Consider the following 22,974-nt stretch of genomic DNA (forward strand, 5'->3'; position numbering starts at 1 on the left):
ATCCCTCCCTCACTTGATGCCCTGTCTTTCAACTGGAGGTGGCTCTATAAGTTCCTTCTCCCCATTGTAGGGCATTTTATCTAGGTTTCCTCCTTTTGAGTCCTGAGGGTCTCTTACCTCCCAGGTCTCTGGTACATTCTGGACAGTCCACCCAAACTCCTACCTCCTGAGGTTGCCTATTTCAATTCTTTCTGCTGGCCCATAGGACTTCAGTCCCTTTTCCCACTTAATACCAGATCATGTTCTCCCCACAACACAGACACCCTTTCCTCTTGCTCCAAGGTACCTCCTTCCCTCTGCCCTTGTGGTTGCTTTCTTCTCCCTCCCTGTGAGACTGAGGCATCCTCAATTGGGCCCTTCAGCTTGTTGAACCTTTTGAGTTCTATGGACTGTGTTTTCGGTATTCTGTACATTCATTTGGATGGTATCCACTTATTAGTGAGAACATACCATGAATGTCTCCATTTTTGAGCTCCATATAATTGAATTATACATGAGTTGGAACTGTTCTGTACATTTTGCTTCAAACATAGAATCAGAAAGTGTATTTGACCCCATAGATTATCTTTTCACAATTTTTTAAGACAAAGGACACTGTTGTGAGGACAAAATGGCAACCAACAGATTGGGAAAAGATCTTTACCAATCCTACAACTGATAGAGGGCTTATATCCAAAATATACAAAGAATTCACGAAGTTAGACCGCAGGAAGACAAATAACCCTATTAAAAATGGGGTTCAGAGCTAAACAGAGAATTCACAGCTGAGGAATGCCGATTGGTTGAGAAGAACCTAAAGAAATGTTCAACATCTTTAGTCATAAGGGAAATGCAAATCAAAACAACCCTGAGATTCCACCTCACATCAGTCAGAATGGCTAAAATCAAAAACTCCAGTGACAGCAGATGCTGGCATGGATGCAGAGAAAGAGGAACACTCCTCCATTGTTGTTGGGACTGCAGACTGGTACAACAATTCTGGAAATCAGTCTGGAGGTTCCTCAGAAAATTGGACATTGCACTACCTGAGGACCCAGCTATACCTCTCTTGGGCAAAAGATGCTCCAACAAATAAAAAAGACACATGCTCCACTATGTTCAGAGAAAGGACTGAAAGAGCTTGAAGGGGCTTGAGACCCCATATGAAAAAGAATGCCAACCAACCAGAGCTTCCAGGGACTAATCCACTACCCAAAGTCTATACATGGACTGACCCTGGGCTCCAACCGCATAGGTAGCAATGAATAGCCTAGTAAGAGCACCAGTGGAAGGGGAAGCCCATGGTCCTGCCAAGACTGAACACCTAGTGAACGTGATTGTTGGGGAGAGGGCGGTAATGGGGGGGAGGTTGGGGAGGGGAACAGCCATATAGAAGGGGATGGGTAGGGGTTGGGGGATGTTGGCCTGGAAACCAGAAAAGGTAATAACAATTGAAATGTAAATAAGAAAATACCCAATTTAATAAAAATGGAAAAAAAGAATTTTAGTTTATATGTGTGAGAATGTCTCTCTCTCTCTCTCTCTCTCTCTCTCTCTCTCTCTCTCTCTCTGTGTGTGTGTTGTGTGTGTGTGTGTGTGTGTGTGTGTGTGTGTGTGTGTGTGTGTGTGTCCTCTCTAAGGTATGTCAAAATAACTTCCAGGTAATCCAATAGTGGATGCTTATAAACAGAAGGTCTGAGAATCCAGTAGTTGTTCAGTCCATAAGACTAGATGCATAAGTTGACCTTCAGTAGATTCCTGAATCTTTAAGAAGTAGGCTTTGATGCCAATAAATGAATGGACTTGCTGGAGAGGGTGAAGGCAAGTAGGCAAAGATCTAAATCTTTGATTTCCATATTTTTATATAGGTTTACAGCTACATAAGGTGTAGTACAGATGAAAAATGGATATTTTCACCTTAAAAGATATTGAGTATGGGATTTCCTTCCTACCTCAAAAATGCAAATTAGATGAGGATCTTCCTTTGCCTGTACACTGGTGGCACATGCCTTTAATCCCAGCAATTACAAGGCATGCAGAGGCAGTTGGGCCTCTAAGTTAGACGCTACCTTGATCTATGGAGTAAGTTTCAGGATATACAAGGCTGGCTTGAAAAACCAAAACCCACAACAGCAAACATTCACACATAAAAAAAGAACTAAGTCTTCTCACTTGAAATGATACCCAAAATGCCCCCACATATAACAAGAACACATGGTCCACTATGTTCATAGCAGCCTGGTTTATAATAGCCAGAAGCTGGAAAGAACCCAGATGCCCTTTAACAGTGGAATGGATACAGAAAATGTTGTACATTTACACAATGGAGTACTACTCAGCTATTAAAAACAATGACTTCATGAAATTCATAGACAAATGGATTGAACTAGAAAAATTATCCAGAGTTAAGTAACCCAATCACAAAAGAACACGCATGGTATGCACTCACTGATAAGTAGATATTAGGCCAAAAGTTCGAATGCCCATGATACAATTTACTGACCACATGACACTCAAGAAGATGGAAGACCAAAGCGTGGATGCTTCAGTACTTCTTAGAAAGTGGAACAAAATACTCAACAGGAGGAAATATGGAGACAAAGTTTGGAAAGGACCATGAAAAGACTAATGAAAAGGCCATTCAAAGACTGCTGCACCTGGGAATACATCCCATGGACAGTTACCAAACCAATCAAAATTGTGGATGCCAAGAAGTGCATGCTGACAGGTGTCTGACATAGCTGTCTCCTCAGAGGTTCTGCCAGAGTCTAACAAGTCTAGAGGCAGATGCTCACAGCCAACCATTGGACTGAGAATTGAGTCCCCAATGGAGGAGTGAGAGAAAGGACTGAAGGAGCTAAAGGGGTTTACAACCCCACAGGAAAAACGATATCAACCAACCAGACCCACCAGAGCTCCCAGGAACTAGACTGCCAAAGAGTACCAAAGAGTACACCTGGAGCAACGCATGGCTCCAGCTGCATATGTAGCAGAAGATGACCTTCTCAGGCATAAATGGGAGGAGAGGTCCTTGTTCCTGTGAAGAATCTATGCTCGGTGTAGAGGAATGCCGGGCAGGGAGGAGGGAGAAAGTGGGTAATTGGGTGGAGATGCTCCCTCATAGAAGCAGGGGGAGGGGGTATGGGAAAGGGGATTTCCAGTGATAGAACAAGGAAAGGGGATAACATTCAAAATGCAAATTTAAAAAACACAATAAAAGAAAAGTAAAAAAAAAAATACACTCTAACAGAAAATAATCACTTTCACATGGGTCCAGTCCTTGGGATTTTACTTAATTTAGATGTAGTCAGGTTGACAACCAAGAATATCAGTCTCATCTACCAAAAATTTTACTGTGTTTTGGGGACCTGAACTCCTCTTGTTTTCTCGGCAAGCATGTTGACTACTAAACTATCATTCCCTAAGACCTTGTTATGGGTACTTTTCACATTTTTTTCAAAATTAAAGCAATTGTAAAATAATAACACAAATTAATATTGTAGGCTTACTCCTTCAAATCTTAATACAGTCAACTAAATGTAACTCCATGGGGTAAATGTATCACATTTTTCACTATCTTTTGCCTTATTTATTTCCATGAAGAAAATCTTCTTTATTCATCTGTATTCCCTTCATTCATAACTGAACTTTGGTAATTACACACTCAAAGGCTCACTGACTTTTATTTTGATATTTTTCATACTTTAGTTGGTCAGATGTATTATTTTAGAGAGTTCAATAAAATATTGTGAAGTATTTTTATATCAGTGTCTTTTAACTTCCATTTTCTGCACTTTCCAATTTTTAGTAATTATTGTTCATTTGACCGATCCTTGTTATTCTAATATATACACCAATTGTAAAGCTGATATTATTTATGATAATTTGTTCTCATTCTACATTGAGATTTAAAAGCAAGAATTTCTCTTTATGACTTTCACCAAAGTATCACAGTCTTTGCAACTAATTAATTGGTATAGAAAAAAAATGAATGAATTACTAAGACTTAGCCTTTTCACTATATGGAGAATGTGTATATTATTCAGGGAATTCTAGAGTAACAGAACTTAAGGAATGACTCTTTCTTTCTCTTGAATACACAAACACACACACACATGCACACACACACATGCAGAGAGAGAATTTATTGGAATGACTGCAGTCAAATTAATCCAACAGTGGTAATCTATGAATGGGAAGTCCAATAATCTAATATTTCCTCAGTCCCAAGTGATTGGGTTATACAACTGGTCTTCTATAAAGAGCTGAGATCCTAAGAAGTGAGTTCTAATGGATGTGCTGAGAAAGTCAAGCAAAGGAAGAATGAATCGCCCCTTACTCCTTCCATTGCCTTTATATAGGCCTCCAGCAAATGGTACAAACACGATTAAGGGTGTCTCCACATCTGGTTTAAAGGCCTGTGTGAAACTAGATTAAAAGTGTAAGTCGTGCAACTTTGATATCTGGATCAAAATCCTGTGTCTTCCAACCTCAAGATCCAGATCAAAGTCATAGTATCTTCCTGCACCAAGATCTGGATTACAAGTGTGCCCTCCATTTCTGGATTATAGTTCATTCCAGATATTGTCAAGTTGGTGATGAAGAATAACCATCACAGCATGTATAATTTCTATACTTGAATTAATGTTTAAGGAAATGAATCATCATATTTTTAGGTAACTGATTTACATTCCTGTATCTCCATATTCTGTGTATAACAAACTCTTAAGGCATTTTGTGCTTTACTTTACTCTTATGGGAAATAGGAATGAGAGTAGTAGATCCTGTTTGAAGTGGCTTAGATGATATTTATTTGTCAAACAGATAACAGTAATGAGCTAGTCATGTTAAATTCTGTAGGCTTCCAGCAGAAGGTATGGATATATTAGAAAGTTAGGGTTTGAATTACCCAAGATGCAATCCACAGACTACATGAAGCTCAAGGATGACCAAAATGTGGATTTTTCACTCCATCTTAAAAGGGAGAACAAAAATATCCATAGGAGGGGATATGGAGGAAAAGTTTGGAGCAGAGACTGAAGGAATGGCCATTCAGAACCTGCCCCACATATGCCCAATATACATACAGCCACCAAAACTAGACAAGATTAATGAAGCTATGGACAGGAAACCCAGAAAGGGAATAACATTTGAAATATAAATAAAGAAATATATCCAATAAAAAAGAAAGAAATTATATCATATTAAAAATATTTAATGGATTTATTATATCCATGCTATTTTATTACTTAGACAAGAAAGATTTTATATTCTGTCTCTTATCTTATTTAGGGTGCCTTTTACTGTCTAAATATATATTCATATTGTATTTGCTACCTCTTGCCTCTCTGTTAGCCTTCTAACATATAATTAAGATGTGGCAGCAGTATAGTTAGTTTCTAATTTTTGTCTTCACATATCTTACATAATTGAACTCCACAGATGTCATTATTAGGCAAAAAAACTCTAATTTTCTCATTTTCATTACAAACTTTTAATACTTCAGTTATAAAATCTACTCTGATATGAAATTTCTGAAAAGTTTTAATCAGTTATTAGTTAAAATAAAGTAAGTTTTTAGCCATCTATACAAAATTGTTCTATACATGACTGTGGTGTTTTTGTTTCTGAAGGTCTTGAGACATTTTTAAACTTCCAAAACTGTGTATCACTTTAATAATTATATAGTTATTAATATATCATTAATTCATGAATTCATGAATCAATTATTCATTTTACACAGCTACAAAAAGGAGAAATTGTTTAAGCAGCATTAGCAAACCAAGTGTCTACATCAGGAGTCTTGTGCTTTTTCTTTCTTTTTCTCTCTTGCCATTTTTATTTGTTTGTTATTTACCCTAGTACCACCCACGGGGGACATAACGAGGGGGAATGAGGGGATAAAGAAAAGGCAGAAGCAAAGGCAGAGGTCCAGAAAAGCAGGGATTGATGGGAATGTATGAATATTGTTGTGTGGTATCCACTAATATTAGGACTCTGAAACGTCAGCTTCTTTATTCTGTACAGCATATCCTTGCCAGGTATGTAATCTCTGCAGGGGGACAGTTGCATGCTACAAAGATCTGAGTGGGTAGGTGCTGTAGTAACCAGTTCTTATATATGCTATCCAGTGTTTCATAAATGCAAATGCTTAGACTCAAAAAAGATTTATCACCCTCTTGAGCTTAGGCACAGCTTTGCTTCTTTGTGAGACTGAGGTACTGCAATCGTCAAAATGGCCTTACCTATGTCAGCAATTTTCGTTCACTCAGAGATTCCATTCCCTCTTAAATTATTAATATTTTCTGTCTGTACACCCAAAGAATTCCTATATGGTAATATTTAATATATATTTAGAAGTTTGGTATATTGAGTGATATGATATTTAACTTGTGATGCAAACTAATAATCTACCTCATATTTACAAATAATAGTGTGCAAAGAGAGACATGATGCATAGAAACAAATATTTTTAAATATTTAAAAGATAGAAGAATAAGTCACCGGATTGAAAACAGAAAGCAAACCAAACTAAAAGATTGCACTTCAGCTAAACATTTTTTTCAACCATCAAAGGCTTGAAAAAAAAAACCCTAAGATATTTGGAGATCAATGTTATAAAATATTTACAGACAGAACATATCTCAGCTCAGAAGTTGCAATCTTAAAGAGCTTATGTGATATATATGCAGCTTTCCTAGATTTGTAAAAAGAAAAATGAAAACAACAAAAATTACAGAAAAGGCACAGTGTTTAAGATTCTCAAGGAGAGTGTGATGTTTTTAGCTTTGAGAACAATCTTGGCTAAGGTTATTTAAAAATATAATTTCTTTTTTTTTAATATTGTTTATTTATTTAAAACAATCACAATTAATTACATACGTGCACAAGTATTTTTATGAAAAAAGTTATACTTTTAAAAAGAAAAGAATATAAAGATACATGACATTATTTTCTCTTGTTTTTCGATGACTGGCTTGCTTTACTTAATGCTTGCTAAATAACCAGATTCTTTTAAACTGCTTATTTTGAGGCAAGGCCTTACTATGTAGCCCTAGAACTTTGTATGTAGACCAGTCTGTCCTTAAACTCATAGAAATCTGTCTGCTTCTGCCTCTGCCTTTCAGAAACTAGGCTTAAAGGCAATCACAACCATATTGGCTGACAACTACATTTTTTAATTTGCCTATGCATTCCACCTATTATAGTACTTCTTCTCTTTTTAAAATTTATACTCCAAAAAGGAAGCTTGCCTCAATAAAAATGTATAGTGGAAAATCAAAAGGGATGCTTCAGTAGCCCCTTACTATCATAATTTCTATGAAGTTGATACTTTTGTGTGATCAGTGGATGTGTCATTTTTGGACTCTAGTATAAATGAGAAAAAAAGTAGCTTTTTAGCTAAATTTTGATTTGGGGAAGCAAAAGAGTAAGGATCACTACCTTCAAACTCTTACAGTCTTGCTGTGATACTGCATGGAATTAAACACGATGTGCTATCGAATCTGAGGACATTGACTTAAATTTTGATTCTTAGAACAATGGCACTGTGGTGTTGAAGAAAGCAAAATGTGAGGTGGCAGAAGTGGCTAAGGCATGGTACTGAGGTTCTCAATCTGTAGGTCACAACCCTTTGGAGACCACATATGAGACATTTATTTTATGTTTCATAACAGTAGCAAAGTAGCAGTTATAGTGTAGCAACAAAATAATTCTATGGCTAGAGTAGTCACCAAAACACTAGAACTATATTTAGGGTTTCATCTTTAAGAACCACTGAGTTAGGTGAACACGCGGTTCTTCCACAGGACTGTGGTTTTGATCCCAGTATCCAATCGGTGGCTCACAGCCATCTGCATCTTCAGTTTTAGGGCATCAGATGCCCTATTCTGACCACTACTGTCATCGCAAATCCGTGAGGTACACACATACATACAGAATAACACACATACACATAAGATAAAACAACCCTAAAAAAGTTTTTAAAAGGACTCAAAAGATAATGTTCTCCAGTTTTCTTGTCGAGGTATTTTTTTTCCTTATTACACAATCTTTAGTAAACGTTCTGTGTCGGTTTCATGATGTTAACATATATATATAAGTGATATATGAAAGCATAGACACTGTACATGTTGGTGTGATTCTCACTAATCTTTGAACATGATTTATTCTTTGAATACATTGCGTAGCGCATATTTTCATTTTCAAGCACTTCTCACTTTTTTTAGGATGAATACCCTCCAAAAAATTATTTTTAAAAATAAACTCTATTACTTTTTTCTGTACTAATCATGACTATGACAACACAAACTGGATATTTTGATCTCATTATAGCTTGGCGTATATGATCCTCTTTTTTCTTGCTCCCTTCCACACTATGACACACCCTCTCTAAGTGACTCTGCTCTCCCACGTCAGGTTCATTTCTGAGATTCCACACTGAGCACTATGCTTCAGGGCTTGTCTTGTGTGATTGGCTTATTTCTGTAAACATAATAATCGTGAATTTCATTTATTGTGTTGTAAATAATAAAATTTAATTTTCTGATCCTTGAAAATTACTATGTAGTTGTTCTTTAAACCAGATAAAATATTCAGCTTGTGTTATTAATTTTTGATTAATTGATATTGATTTTATCCATTAGCTTTGCATATAAATTCCAAAGTTATTTTTATTAACTTTCAGTATGAATATTTTAACCTAAAATTTTGTGGTTTTGATAAATGTCCTATATTTTATAATAATATAGCATTGTGTATTTATACAATGATATATATTTTAATGGTCTTGACATTTTTGTTCTACTGCTATTTTACTTTAACTCATTTTTATCTGAACTTTATGTATATTTTAAAGAGTATTCCTTTTTTTGCTTCAATTATATTATCTAATTACTTATAAAAGAGGATTTATATATTATAAATAATCGAGAAATTTACAATATTTCTTTAAGAAAACCAAAAGCCAAGCAGAGCAAATTACTCTCAACTGAAAATTAACTTTTTGGAACTCCCTGGTTTATAATTCCATAAGAAAGACTATCGCTGCTTTTGACACAATAGTTTGCTTTTTTTGACCATTTTTGTATGAAGATAATTGTAAAAATATATGCTTGTGAGTTAGACTTTTCTTCTATTCACATACTGTTTCTGAGACATTCAACATATTCTGTGAGGTTGTGTTCCCTCTCTGTCACAGTTGTATTGCTGGCCATTATCCATACATAAAAGTTCCATCTGCCTATTTACTTACTTTTCTGTGGATTATAACTAGCCTATCTTGATGACGTTTATTTGGGAAATATACAGTTGTATTTGTGAGGAATAGCACTGGTATTGACAGTATTTTGGCTACAAATGTACCTTTTAACATGAAGCTGCTTATCATTCATATTATGTGTGTTCATATTTTTAATGTACCAAAAACATTTAAATTGTATGCATCAATTAAAAACTATTCAACAAAGTATAAATCCTCTAATTCCTTCACATATGTTGAACATTTGCTGCTCACTAGTTTTTCCCCCATTTTGTCATTTAAAATTTTGAAATAGATTAACATATGTTTTAAATTTTTTCCATAATTTATAAGACCCAACACCATTTTATATATATATATATATATATATATATATATATATATATATATATATATATGAAACTTCACAGAGAAACCTCGTTCTTAAAAATATATGTTGATATGAAAACATATTTGTGATGGATAATAAAATTTGCATATTTTGAATATTAGAGTCTGACTTGCAAGTACAAATTTTCTTCCTATGAGTTGACTTTTCACTTTTTTTTTTTTGGTTCTTTTTTCGGTGCTGGGGACGAACCCAGGGCCTTCGTTTGCTAGGCAAGCGCTCTACCACTGAGCTAAATCCCCAACCCCGTCTTTTCACTTTTATAACACTTTTGATGCACAAAAATTTTAAAATCTGATGAAGTCAACTTTGTTTTTCTTTGAATGCCATGATATTAGTAACAAAAGGGTTTGATATGATTCTTTTATATATAGATTGTAAATATGTTTCGATTTATCATTTTCTTTGTAGGATGATGCAATAGCTTGATTTGACTTCAGTGTTTTTATCATTTATTCAAAAAGACTATTTTGCCTATCAAACTAATTTAGTGTTCTACAAATATTAATTGACTACATGAAAGGATAAGTAGTGGTTAGCATGATGTGTGTGTGTGTGTGTGTGTGTGTGTGTGTGTGTGACCAACATAAGATCACAGGTGTGTTCCCTGTTCATATAAAAAGGAATAAAATATTCTCTGACTTTTATTCTGTATTAGTTAAAAATTTTTTTATATCCAGTAAGGATGTGCATTTTACATTGATTCTGCCTATACATCAATTACAAGAGTTGGTATCTGCACTATTTTTTAATGGGACATTGCCATTTCGCATCATTAATATATGTCAAACATATGTAAATACATGTGGGTACTAATGAGAGAAAAATAAATCATCAATTATCATACAACATAAAATGTCAATCAGTTCTGAAAATTAATTATTAACAATTTTTTATTTTTTCAATTTAGAGTAATTTTTATTGTCCACCACAAATAAGTTTTTACATCAACATGTCCTTTTAAGAGTTATATTATGAATTTGCAGGATACTGTGAGATTTCTCATGCTTACAAATTTTGACCGAAGAGTGGCAATTTTATTTGGTCAAATCAAGTGCCATTATACATGCAGCATTTAGGTGTGTTTGTATTGCAAAACGATGTTTAGTGTTGCACATTTTGATATTGGTTAGTCACAAATTATCCTATTTCCTATTACAGTATTTAACATAGAGTACAGTTAGTTCAGAATTAGTTGCCAAATGCGCACTTCAATCAACACTTTACCTTACACAAAGCAAATTCTCACCCAGATGGACAGACTACTTTTTCAAAAAATAAATGAACCTTGAGTGTTTTCTTTTTGTATGTGTCTGTGAGAGGGCTTCCAAATTCATCCATTCCTGCATATTTTCAGTTCCCGTTTTTGTTTGCTTGTTTTGTTTTATTTTTCCTGTCATAATAGAAGGATGAAGCTATTTCTCCTCTCATTGAACTCTTGGATTTGATCTGCTTTTGGTTTAGAAGAGTGCCAGTGGGTTTCTTTAATGACATGTAAATTGGGAATGAAGATTATTTGCAAGGAGCTCTGGGATCTGTCTTCAGTAAAATTAATTAAGTTTAGTTCACAGGTTTTGACATGGAGATTGCCTGATCATTTAGGCATCTTTCGGATTTGGGGCAGGTTATTTGACTGCGTCCCAGCAGAGAGGTTTTGGGTTTTTGAAGTTCCAGTGATTCCTAATTATTGTATAATTATTTTATAAAAGATTATGACTGTTTTTCAAAAGTTTTGAAAATGGATCTAGGCAATGAGAAGATCTTAAAATATTCTTATCTGATACCTAATTTGTAAATATTATGTATTATTTTACCTTTTAATTTGTTTTGAATACCATAGACGGTTTCAGTAAACAGAAAACAACAAAACCCACATGACTGAACTAAACCTAATTATCTTAGTGACCTTATTCCCAATACATCAGATGTTATGGTTTCACTCTATGAAACTTGTAGTAAAGGAAAAATAAAACTTAGTCCAAAACAGCTGAGCCTGAGACTGATGGACCGTGAAATACCAATGCCTTGTGAAGAGGAATAGAAACGGCTTCTAAGTGAATGATTATATGTGAGGACTAGCCACACCTGTTTCCATTATGTTGGTAAATGGACTGTAGTGTCTTCTAAAGGTCATTTGTATATTGTAAAAAACCATGTGCTACTGGTACATAGCACAGGGTACAGCAGGAAGAAAATCTCTGCTCATCAGACAGTTGCCTCTCTTTCACTGTAAATTCAGTTCTTTACTCACACGCAAAAGACACAACTGTGATTGTCATCCTACAACTCCGACAACATCACCATGGAGAACCTGCTTCAGACCAGCTACTGTACCACCTTGCTAATGTAACTACCTACAGTAAACACTCATGCAGACACACTTGTTATGTTAGTGAGCATTGGTAAATGCGAGGGGAGAATGATCTACCAGTGTTGGTAATATACCTAAGCTTTCAGTATACGCGAGGCTACTCTCCTCTCTCACCTTTTTAAAGATTGATGACCTCTGTACCTATATTTGTCATACTGCTTGGGATTAAACAATTCACACACATTGTTCAGTTCAGTTTGAAAAATGTCTTATAGACCATTAGTCTTATAACTTTTCTAAACTAGAATAGTTTGAAAAATGTCTTATAGACTATTAGTCTTATAACTTTTCTAAACTAGAATAGTTTAATTATAAAATATGACAATCTCAAAGTTGTCTCTGAGTGCCTACCTCAGACACTATGAACATCTAACTAGGCTAGAGAAGTTCTGGAATCAATTCTAACAAGAAATATGTAAATTAGAGCAATGGTTCTCATCCTTCCATATGCTATGACCCTTTATTTAATACTGTTCCTCATTTTGTGATGACCCACAACCATAAAATTAATTTCATTGCTACTTTATAACTACAACTTTGCTACTGTTATGAGTCATAATGTAAATATCTGATATGCAGGTATGTGATATGAGATCCCTGTGAAAGGGCTGCTTGGTTCCTAAAGGGTTGTAACACACGGATAGAGAATTGCTTCTCTAGTGCTTAGAGAACATTTTAACACCAATATGAGAGTTGCTCCTCAGAACTCACTACCTCTAAATTTAAAAGACAATACATTCTGTTTTTTCACAATAGTGCTTTGAGTCTTAAATGACACCAGGCAATCTATCTTCTTTATTCACAGTCTTAGTGACACTGTGAACACACACTTTTCCTCTTATTAAAAATGGAGGGGGGATTTGGCTCAAGAGCGCTTGCCTAGCAAGCACAAGGCCCTGGGTTCGGTCCCCAGCTGAAAAAAAAAAAAAAAAAAAAAAAAGAAAAGAAAAATGGAAACCATTTATGACCAAGGAACACCAGCAACTATGGCTGAAAAGGAAACTTCCTTACATTTGACATCTGATTTGCTTGTGCTATTTCACTTATAGCTCAATGATAGGAGGTATTAATGATATCTGTCTCTCAGTGACCAATCGATGTGTAGACACCAACATGGTGCAGTGGGACATTGTCTTTTGAGATACTAAGTGAAGCTAAAATATGACAAATTTAATGTGAAGGGAAAAGCGACAATGGAGGTCGAGTGCCTTCATTACAAGTTGAAATCCAACTATTGTTTGGTGTTCTGTCTGTATTGGAAGAGAGCAGAATCTTTTGGCAGTTTGATAGCTGCACAATAGGTGCCAGGGGCAATGACAATGGCTCCTCTAAAAAGAGTACATCATCTGGAAGAGCAATCAGAGTGATCATCAGATTTTATGTGTTGTCTCCCACTCCTAACATGCCTATCTTCATATGCCAAACACCACACACACACACACACACACACACACACACACACACACACACACACACACAACAGAGTTGTGATAGAAATAGCTGCCGCTGGTTTGGGCCCTTTCCCTAGGAATGCAGCATGGAATGTATAGATTAATTCTCTCTGGAAGAAGGATCAGATTTAATGCAAACAGTTCATTCCCTTTAACCACTGAATCTACAAGGCAGGTGACTCATGTCCAAACTCCGCAGGTTTAGAGTGTGAGGACCTTTTGGCTCTTAAAAATAGGCAATCAATGAGTTATTTCTAGTTGTCCACGTGAATTACGATAAACAGAAGTATTTGTCTAGAGTGAGGTGCCGCTGACTTTAAAACTAGATTTTCACAAAATCAAATGAAACAACTTGATTAAACTCTACCAGTCCTACCAGTAATGCTTCTGCTAAAGGTTGTTTTTCCACATTTTCCAATGTTTTCAAAACTCTCTCCCCATTTTATATTTGCTGGCCACAACAAAATACCCTACTCAACCAGTCACTCTACCACTCCAGTGCTTTCCCAGTACCTTTGCCAAATATATTCTATGGATTTTTTAATTACTATCCTGGATTCAACCACAGAACTACATAATCAATGCAGATCTGGTACAAACCCTGGACTCCTTTAAATGGAAGTCTTTTTTTCTCCATATGGTGCAAATTAGATACAGAAAACTGAAAAGAGTCTGAATAAATGCCTTTACCAAGGTATTTTGGTAAATCTTAACCATTGAAAGAGCATGCTCCTAGCTCCTAGTAACAAATGTCAACAACCAATAAAGAAAATCAGACTTAAAAACATCATCCTATTAACTATTAGACATATCATTTCCAACACACTTGCCTGAGAGTGGAACACAAGGAGTGAGTAAACAGACCAAGAAGTGACTTTGCTGATGCTGCAACCTTGAATCAACATTGGAAGCTGAAGGAGAAACAGCTCTGAAGAGAGGCTGATAAAAATCTTCACAGGGCTACAACCTTATCAGCCAGGAAAATGGGAGAAAAAAGTCTATAAATTGCTTTTTATCTTTCAAATATCAGTTGTCAGACATTGAGTTAGGAATCATATTTTACAATTGGGTTTCTCAAAAACAGAGCCATATCTGCTCCTCTGCCTTAGCTGTTTGCATTTTATTGTCCATTACTGTTCTACACTACAAGGTTATTTTCTGTGAAATCATAAAAGTGAAAATATATCCATATAAATCTGGAGTAGAATAAAATCCATTATGGAAAGGATGATAGGTCAAAAATTTAATCAGAAGTAACCTCTATGTCAAGTTCAACTGCCAATTAAATTAAAAATGATTAGATATCAGTGGAATCATTACTATACTCCATTTTACAGAAAGGAAAAAAGGCAAATATAACCTCAATGCCTTTCATACTGTGGAAGGTGTAAAGACGTGTTCTAAAGATTTTATATTGAATAATTTCTCACTAACTTGCACTGTGAATAGAATCATGAGCTTAAGTGTGTCGTTTTAATTGTAGGTTGCAATATAACCTATCTTCAGTCAAAATATTTTCTCTTCTGTTTGAATGATGTTCTTTCCAGATCAGTCTTCTTTTGTTGCCCAATTTGGTCTCCGATTTGCAATTTTCCTTGACTTCTAACTCAGAATAATTAGAATTACATATAGTATTGTGTGACCCAGGTCTGATATTAATTAGTTCTATAAAACCTTATAATTTTAATCATGATACAGTATACTTATTTAAAATGCAAAGGTTTTAAGGATACATAAAATTAAATTTCCAAGAGCAAATTCTCTAAAACAAACAAACAAACAAAAGGAAACCCCCAAACAGAGAAAGTTCCTTTAACTTCAATAGATTAATTTCTAAAATTATATTTATCATTAAGAGTAAAAGCAAACACAGAGGAATTTAGTGTGATTAATAATATAAATAAAACACACAGTCATAATTATACATATAACTATTAAATACACAAGTACAAAATACGCATGTAAACAAGCAAATAAGCCTATAAAAGCAAACAGTAAGTCATGATTCTATTACCTTAATAATCATAAAAATAAGTATTTATTTTCATCCTGTATCTTCTTTCCTTCTATTCATATTTCTGAGTCAAATGGTAAATATACTGGCTGGTGTAAAATAAAAATAGGGATTTGGTTTGTTTTATCTTTTTATCTACACAATCTTTCTTCTTTTGTGGACCCAACTTTTGAATAAAATTCAAAAAGCAATTGAATTATCTTATGCTACTGTGAAAATGGAAAATGGACTGTCTCACAATGGGTCTCCAAAAGCAAAGGACAGGAAGAGAACAAGGTATAACATTTTCAAATTTTGAGCTAAAAATGCTTATAGTTCTTTAAATACTGACTTCTTAGTATTTTGTTACAATATTAGAAGCTCATAAAGATTAATTTGTTGCGTTTGTCATATTTGCATTTCATTAAAGGAATTAATGTCCACTTATTTTATAACAACACATAAAATGCAAGTTTTTTTTAAGGAAAACTAATGAAAAGAATTTTTCATTATATTTTTTATCTCTAAACATATATTAGTCATTGAAGGCTTGTTTTTGTCATTGCCAGAGTGAGGATTGCACAGGTATCCAAAATACCTTCTTTTCCACAATGTACATCATCGTCAGCCACCATGCACAAGTAGGGAGTTCTTGAGAAAGAAAAGAGATAAACACAAACTTCTTTGTGTCCCCAAGCTAATAAACATACACTCTATTCCTTAGAATTATTCCTTATTAATAAAGAATAAGAATGGTTTGTTCAATATGTCATTCTTAGTATTTAGGTTTTTAAATGTTATTTAACTAACATAACCATAACGAAATAAGCTACAATGTGTCCTTTTTGTTTCATGAATTTCCATATTATATTTTATGAATTTAGCAGCCTTCAGCCTATTGGATTTGCTCTTCAACATCACATCAAAGTCATATTATCCTTTTCAATTTTAACCTATCACAGTTTCTCCTGATTCACTAAATACTGTGGATACCAAATTATTTAATAATTATTTAATGTCATAGTTTAAATGTAAAATTTTGCATCATAGAATATAAGTGTATAGCAATCTGATCGTGGAGATAGGGATTATATATCTTTGATATGTTGTGGAATGTTGAAATGAACAAGGCATATTTTGCTTGTGATAAGTCGATCCAAAAACTGGATTCCAGATTTTGCTATTTAAGAGATAAACTTGAACAGATGAAAATCAGTCGTATTTCAAGTGGTGCATTAATCCTATCTCTAGATTACAAATTGAAAATGGTGAGCAGACTCCTGGAGAAAAATGATCTCAAATCCATGATAGCAAAAGTAACAATTTTCTGTTCATCAATAAATTCATAGCAAAATCTTGGGAAAATAAACTAATGGAAGCAGAGCTAAACTACAGAACAATTTCTCCTCCTAGGTCCTTTATAAAATGTTTTATCCTTGAAGAGGAGCATCATTCAAAATGATTCTATTTCAAGTTTTAGGAGACACTGGAAGTAATTATTTTTCTCTTTAAATCTAGTTATATAAGCTATCTTTGTCATTATTTTTATTTATAGATAAAATGTCTGTTCTCAACAGAATTCTGTCAATACATAAAAGAAAATCTTAAAAGCTTTTGCTTGTATACCCCTTTGTTAGTTATCATTTCAATAACTGCAATTTTAATATATTTTATAGTCTATCTGTGATAAGTTATGAGATACAGTATATAAAATTACATTTTATTTATACCTATTCACACATACACATTTTATTTATATAACATATCTATACATATATATGCAAATATGAAAATGTACATAGTATAATTTGAGTACATACCCAAACACGTTTATAAATATGCAACAATTTGTCTCCTGAAGAGGAAATTATTATTCTCTTCATTTTAAACATATTCCTCCGTTAACTGACTACTGATGAGAAGTGAAGATTCATCCTGTCCTCTTAGTGGGTGAAAAAGAGTCCACTACCTGCCTTCTAAAATTTGCATAGCTCTAAACAGATACGTAATCCACAGTAATGAAATAGTACCGCTTGACCCACTGCTACAAAATCAGTATACAAAATTAGTAAAACTTTCAGAGAAACAAAAGGCTATAAATTTACTTGGCTGCACAAAGTTTGATTGTCCATAATTTATGGGTTTTTTGTGTTTTTTGTGTTTCTTTTTTTTTGTTTTCTGTTGTTGTTGCTTTGTTTGTTTGTTTGTTTGATTTTGAGAGCACAGACCTAAATACAGAAAAGTAAGAATCTAATGCTAGCCCAACTTTTGTGTGAAAAACTCCTGGTTCATCACAGCTCTGTGTGAGTGGTGTAAACCTCTGTTTTTCTTGTTTATTACACTTTGAAGATTGTAGTTTCAGGAAGTATGTATATCTGCTATTTTCATGTGTCAGTATTGGCAGCAAACATGGAAATGAGGAAGAAATCGGGGAGTTCCTGTACTAACAATTTAAAGTAACCTGAAGGGTCTGGGGGAAAGAAAAAAGGAAACCAAAACACCTAAGAGAAGAAATGACAGGAATTAATCAAACCCAGGGCTGAAATCGGTAAATTAGAAACAAATAGAAAATACAAAGAATCAACAAAACCAGAGCTATTTCTTTGAGACAAATCAAAACAGACAAATTCTTAGTCACAGTAACTAAAATGCAAAGAGACAAGCCCCAAATTAACAAAATCAGAAATGAAAAAGTAAACATAAAGCAGACCCTGAGGAAATTCAAAGAATCATTCTTACTCAAAATCCTGTGTGTGCTTCACAAAAATTGGAAAAATCCAACCAATTAGATCCCCCCAGAGCTCCTGGCAATTAAACCACAAACCAAAGAGTATACATGGAGGGAGCCATGGCTCCAGCTGCATATGTAGCAGAGGATGGCATTGTCTGGCATCAATAAGAGGAGAAGCCCTTGGTCCTGTGAAGGCTCATTTCCCCAGTGTAAGGAAATGCCAGGATGTTGAGATGGGAGTGGGTGGGTGGGAATGAGAACATTTTCACAGAAGCAGGGGAAGGGGTAGGGGGAGTCGGAGAGCACGAAAGAGGAAAACATTTGAAATGTAAATACATAAAATATCCAATAATAAAAAAATAAAAATTAAATGAATACAATTAAAGAAATGGATGGTTTTCTATACAGATACCACTTACCAAAGTTAAATCAACATCAGATAAACTGTCTAAAAGGTCCTATAACCACCATGGAAATAGAAGAAGGCATTAAAAGTCTCCCGAGCAAAAAAGCCTAGGACCAGATGGCTTTAGAGCAGAATTCTATTGAATGTTCTAAGGAGAGCTAATACCAATGTTACTCAAACTATTCCATAAAGCAGGAAAAAAAGGAACATTGCCAATCTTGGATCAAATTCAGAGTCTTTCTGAATTGTCTCAGAAAGAGAAAAAAAACAAGGCCAATAAAAAATTAAATGATAATAAATCAGATAATTCGAGTATATAATTCTAGTAAAATAAATAGATATCTTGTAATAAAATCTTTCAGAAAAGTAACTGTTTTTAAAGTGACATTAATCCAGACTTTTAAAATTGATGACTAAAATGACATACTTTTTATATAAAATTGTGCACTTTTTCATTATTTTTTTTATGGTTGAAACACTTGCTGACTGTAGACTATTACAAGCTGAACTCCTGGAAACACAGCACTGAGTTGGTTTAAGAATGCAATGATCTGACTTTAAAAAAAAAAAAAAGTGAAGTGATATCTAGGGAAAAACATCAGTTAGTCTAGAGAGTGAAACTGGCCAGTAGCTATGAGAGATTTGGGTGTTCTTACCCTTCATCTGAGAAAAATAAATGAAGATGCGAAGATAAGTTTTATAAGTTAACCCCCAAGTCACTTGAAATGAATAAGCTGTTATACTTAGAACACTTGATCCTCAAAAAAATCCTATTAAAAAATCCTCCTCCCTTTAGCTGCATGATATGTATGCTAATTAATAATCAAAGTGCAGCCTGGAGGAACATTGGTAGAGTAATTTGTTAAAGTAAAACCAGAATTTGAAATGTGCTGTCAGCTCTAATTGAGTTATGACAAAAATCCCCAGGAAGAATTTTTTTTTAAATAACAGTTCAAATTTAAAAGAAATCTTTTGACGAGAAATTTTACTTTCTGAGTAAAGAACAGCTTCAAGCTTGTTTCTCATATTGCAGTTTGAAAGAGATTGTAATAAGTAGAGATTATGTGTTATGGTTTATGGTTTTCTTTTTATTTGTGAAGTAAAAGTCATCCAGGAATTAAGGGGAAAATGTCATGACACCCACTTAAAGCAAATAATAAGAGATAATAATCTGTAATATCAGCAGTCATCCCTCCAGTCCTTTCACCAAAAGACAAAATATGTTGGCTCAACTATTGGAACAGAATCTTATCTATGATAATATCGACAGTTATATTCAGACAAAAATTCAACTGTTTATTATTTTGCATTTTAATTGAGTTCAAAAAATCCTGAGTAATATCATAAGCTATGAAACAAGACAAAACATGTGCATTATGTTGTCCATGATTATATTTATATGTGAGAAAGCACATTAAAATATAGGCATCCTCTAATAATAAAAAAAAAAATCGTACTTTCAATTGTTAGACTGATAGTGTAGTTTATGGTTGTTGGTAGATTCATCACCTATAATCAAGGCGCAGAGACAGAAATTATTCAACTCCAGAAATAGTTTGTAAAATAATAGATATGACATTTATCACAAATGCAAAGATAAGAAAGTCAAACAATCAATGTGCGTGCCCCAGTGAGTTCTGTTTATTAGGAAAATGAGAATATATATTTTCAAAGTTTTTTTCCTGAAAAAATTTGTGTTTACTCTTATGTTAGAAAGATAAGATCCATTGGAACTTGAGCTGCCCTCCAACTTGTAATCTTCCTGTGTCAGCTATTGATGCTTTGATAACAATTATTAGTCACCATATCTTAGTTTGCGAATTTTTGCAATCAAATCTTAGAAAGTTCATATTGGTGTTGCTTTGGATAAAATAAAAGTTTATGTTATAGTATTTTTAGAGAAATAAATTCTTCCTTTCTGTCTGAGAGGTGAATGCATGCTACCTCCTCTGTGGTCATGTGGAGATTGAAAATACCTTGATGGAATCTGTTCTCACCTCTGTTTTCATGGTCAGCCCAGGGACTGAATTTAGGCCATATGGCTTTCATTTTAGAGCAGCAAGTATATTTATATATTAGCCCGAGTCTGCAGGCCCAATTATCATTTTCTAAGATATTCTTAACCCTCTTGATATTATGATAATTGTGAATCTTGAATTTCGCTCTAGACCATGATGTGTTTTAACTCCTGTCTTTCCTTTTTCTTTGCAATCCATTCCTGAACTAAGCAAGGATGGCCACCATGACAAAAGAATGTTGCAAAAACAATATCATAGAATCCCGTAACTGAAATATTGACAGTCATACTCTTTCAAATCTAAATTATCTGTCACTTACTCTGAGTAGCACTGTGGGGATATTGAAACGTAACTTTGGACCAGTTGACACCATATGTTTAATTTACCAAATGGTCTGAAGAATATCTAATTAATAATACCTTTTTTCCTATGCTAAGTATTTAAGTTGAAAATTTTAGACAAGCCATGGGAAGTCTAAGTTATGCATTGTCTCCCATTACCAATTGAGTCTAAATTAAATTAATGAGCTTAACTGCATCGCTAGTTACCAGTGGTGACTATGTAACATCCAGATCAGGGCCCAGTAGTTGATCCAGCAGTTGCTAATCACTTCACATTGACAGGACCAGAATTTAACAAGAACACCTGAGGTACTCGATTGTAGCCTTTTCACTAAATTAAACTTTGTGGGTTTTAGTTAAATGCTAAGCGGATGCATGTACTGAACGATCTTAACTGTTACCTTTGGAGAAATGTGAATATTCTTCATTCAGAGGCGGAACAATGTGCTGTATGAGCAGGTGGTAAATTCTGGAGGGGATGAAAATATGCTTAACTCAGAAACTATCTCACTTATTAAAATTCTCCTTCACTGACATTTATTGTAATTTCCATCAGAATTACTGCAGAGCTGACAAGTTTTAAATAGCATGATTCCACTGGAAGAGGGCTTGAAATTTTGAATAGAAAATTAAAATATTGCCAGTTTCACCGGGAGTTTTCATGTTTAACTTCAAAGCCTTATTCATTTAATCAAGCTGATTCTCACTTGTGCAGGAAGAGAGCTGCTTTCGATGGTTTGTTAATTATGATTATGTGCTTTTCCACAGAAGGATTTTAGGCAAGGCAGTGAAATATCCCCTTTGATATGGGGGGACAGTGTATGTGTGTGTGTGTGTGTGTGTGTGTGTTTGTGTGTGTGTGTGTTTGTGTGTTTGGGTGTGTGTTTGTGTGTGGGTGTGTGTTTGTGTGTGTGTGTGTGTGTCCTTGCTCAAAAAAATTTTTTTCTAGAAAATATTAGTAAATGTATCAGCATTCCTTTTTCACCACATTGGTCCACAATGTACCAAAACAGGTTCTCTTCACATTGTTTTTACTGTGCTGTTCATGTTGTCAAACAAGAAATACTGAAAGTCTTTAATACTTTAAAATCTATGTGATTAAGCCTACGTAATATAAGATTGAACTCTAGAAGCAGCAAATATTTATATACCATCTTTCTCTGCCTGCCTTTGACTCCAAAATGCCCTTATACTCAGATCATAGGTGCTTGCTAGAGTAACAATTAATTATCCATTTTAATTTATAATCTATTACAGAAATGAGAAAAAATGTTTATACCAATTTTATAAATTTTACATGACAATAAATATTTTAGTGAGAAAGAGGAAGAGTAGGGTAGGAGAGAGAGAGAGAGAGGGAGAAGGAGCTGGAGTTGGAAAGGAAGAGGGAGAGGGAGAGGTGAAGGGGAGGGTAAGGGTAAGGGGAGGAGGAGGGGGAAAGGAAAGGGGGAGGGGTGCAAGAGGGGAAGTGGTGAAGGTGGTGGGGTAGGGGAGGGTCTGGAAATGACTAAATGTCCAGTGTGGATTGAAGGAAACTCAAGTACAGTCTTACTCTTCATATAATTAAAGACATTATAGAAGTTGTAAATATTGTTAAAAATTTTCAATATGATCCCTCAATTCTAACCCTGTGTTTAAGCCCCAGTACTGTGCTCATTGTGTTGTGAAAACACTGAAATCTCAGTTTATTACCAGCACTATTCACAAGATCTAAAGGAGGAAAGCAACCTGGATAATGACACTATGGTATATCATTTATGTGAAAGATTATACCCTAAGGTTTACAATATCAAAGATGGAATTGATAAGCATGATGCTAAATGTAAAAATAGTTTCAGGAAGAAAAGTATCACATAATGATACCCATACACAGACTTTCCACACAAATTGCTGTAATAGATACTGAGATAAAAATATTAACGATCAAATAATAGAGAAAGTAGGAGAAATTTAACTAATAACTGTAGAGACAAACAGATTAGCACTGAAAAATTCCTTTTTTTCCTTTTTTTTTCTCACATATAATATATCCCTACT

The sequence above is a fragment of the Rattus rattus genome, chromosome 7, assembly GCF_011064425.1.
Source record: "Rattus rattus isolate New Zealand chromosome 7, Rrattus_CSIRO_v1, whole genome shotgun sequence".
Classification (NCBI taxonomy): domain Eukaryota; kingdom Metazoa; phylum Chordata; class Mammalia; order Rodentia; family Muridae; genus Rattus; species Rattus rattus.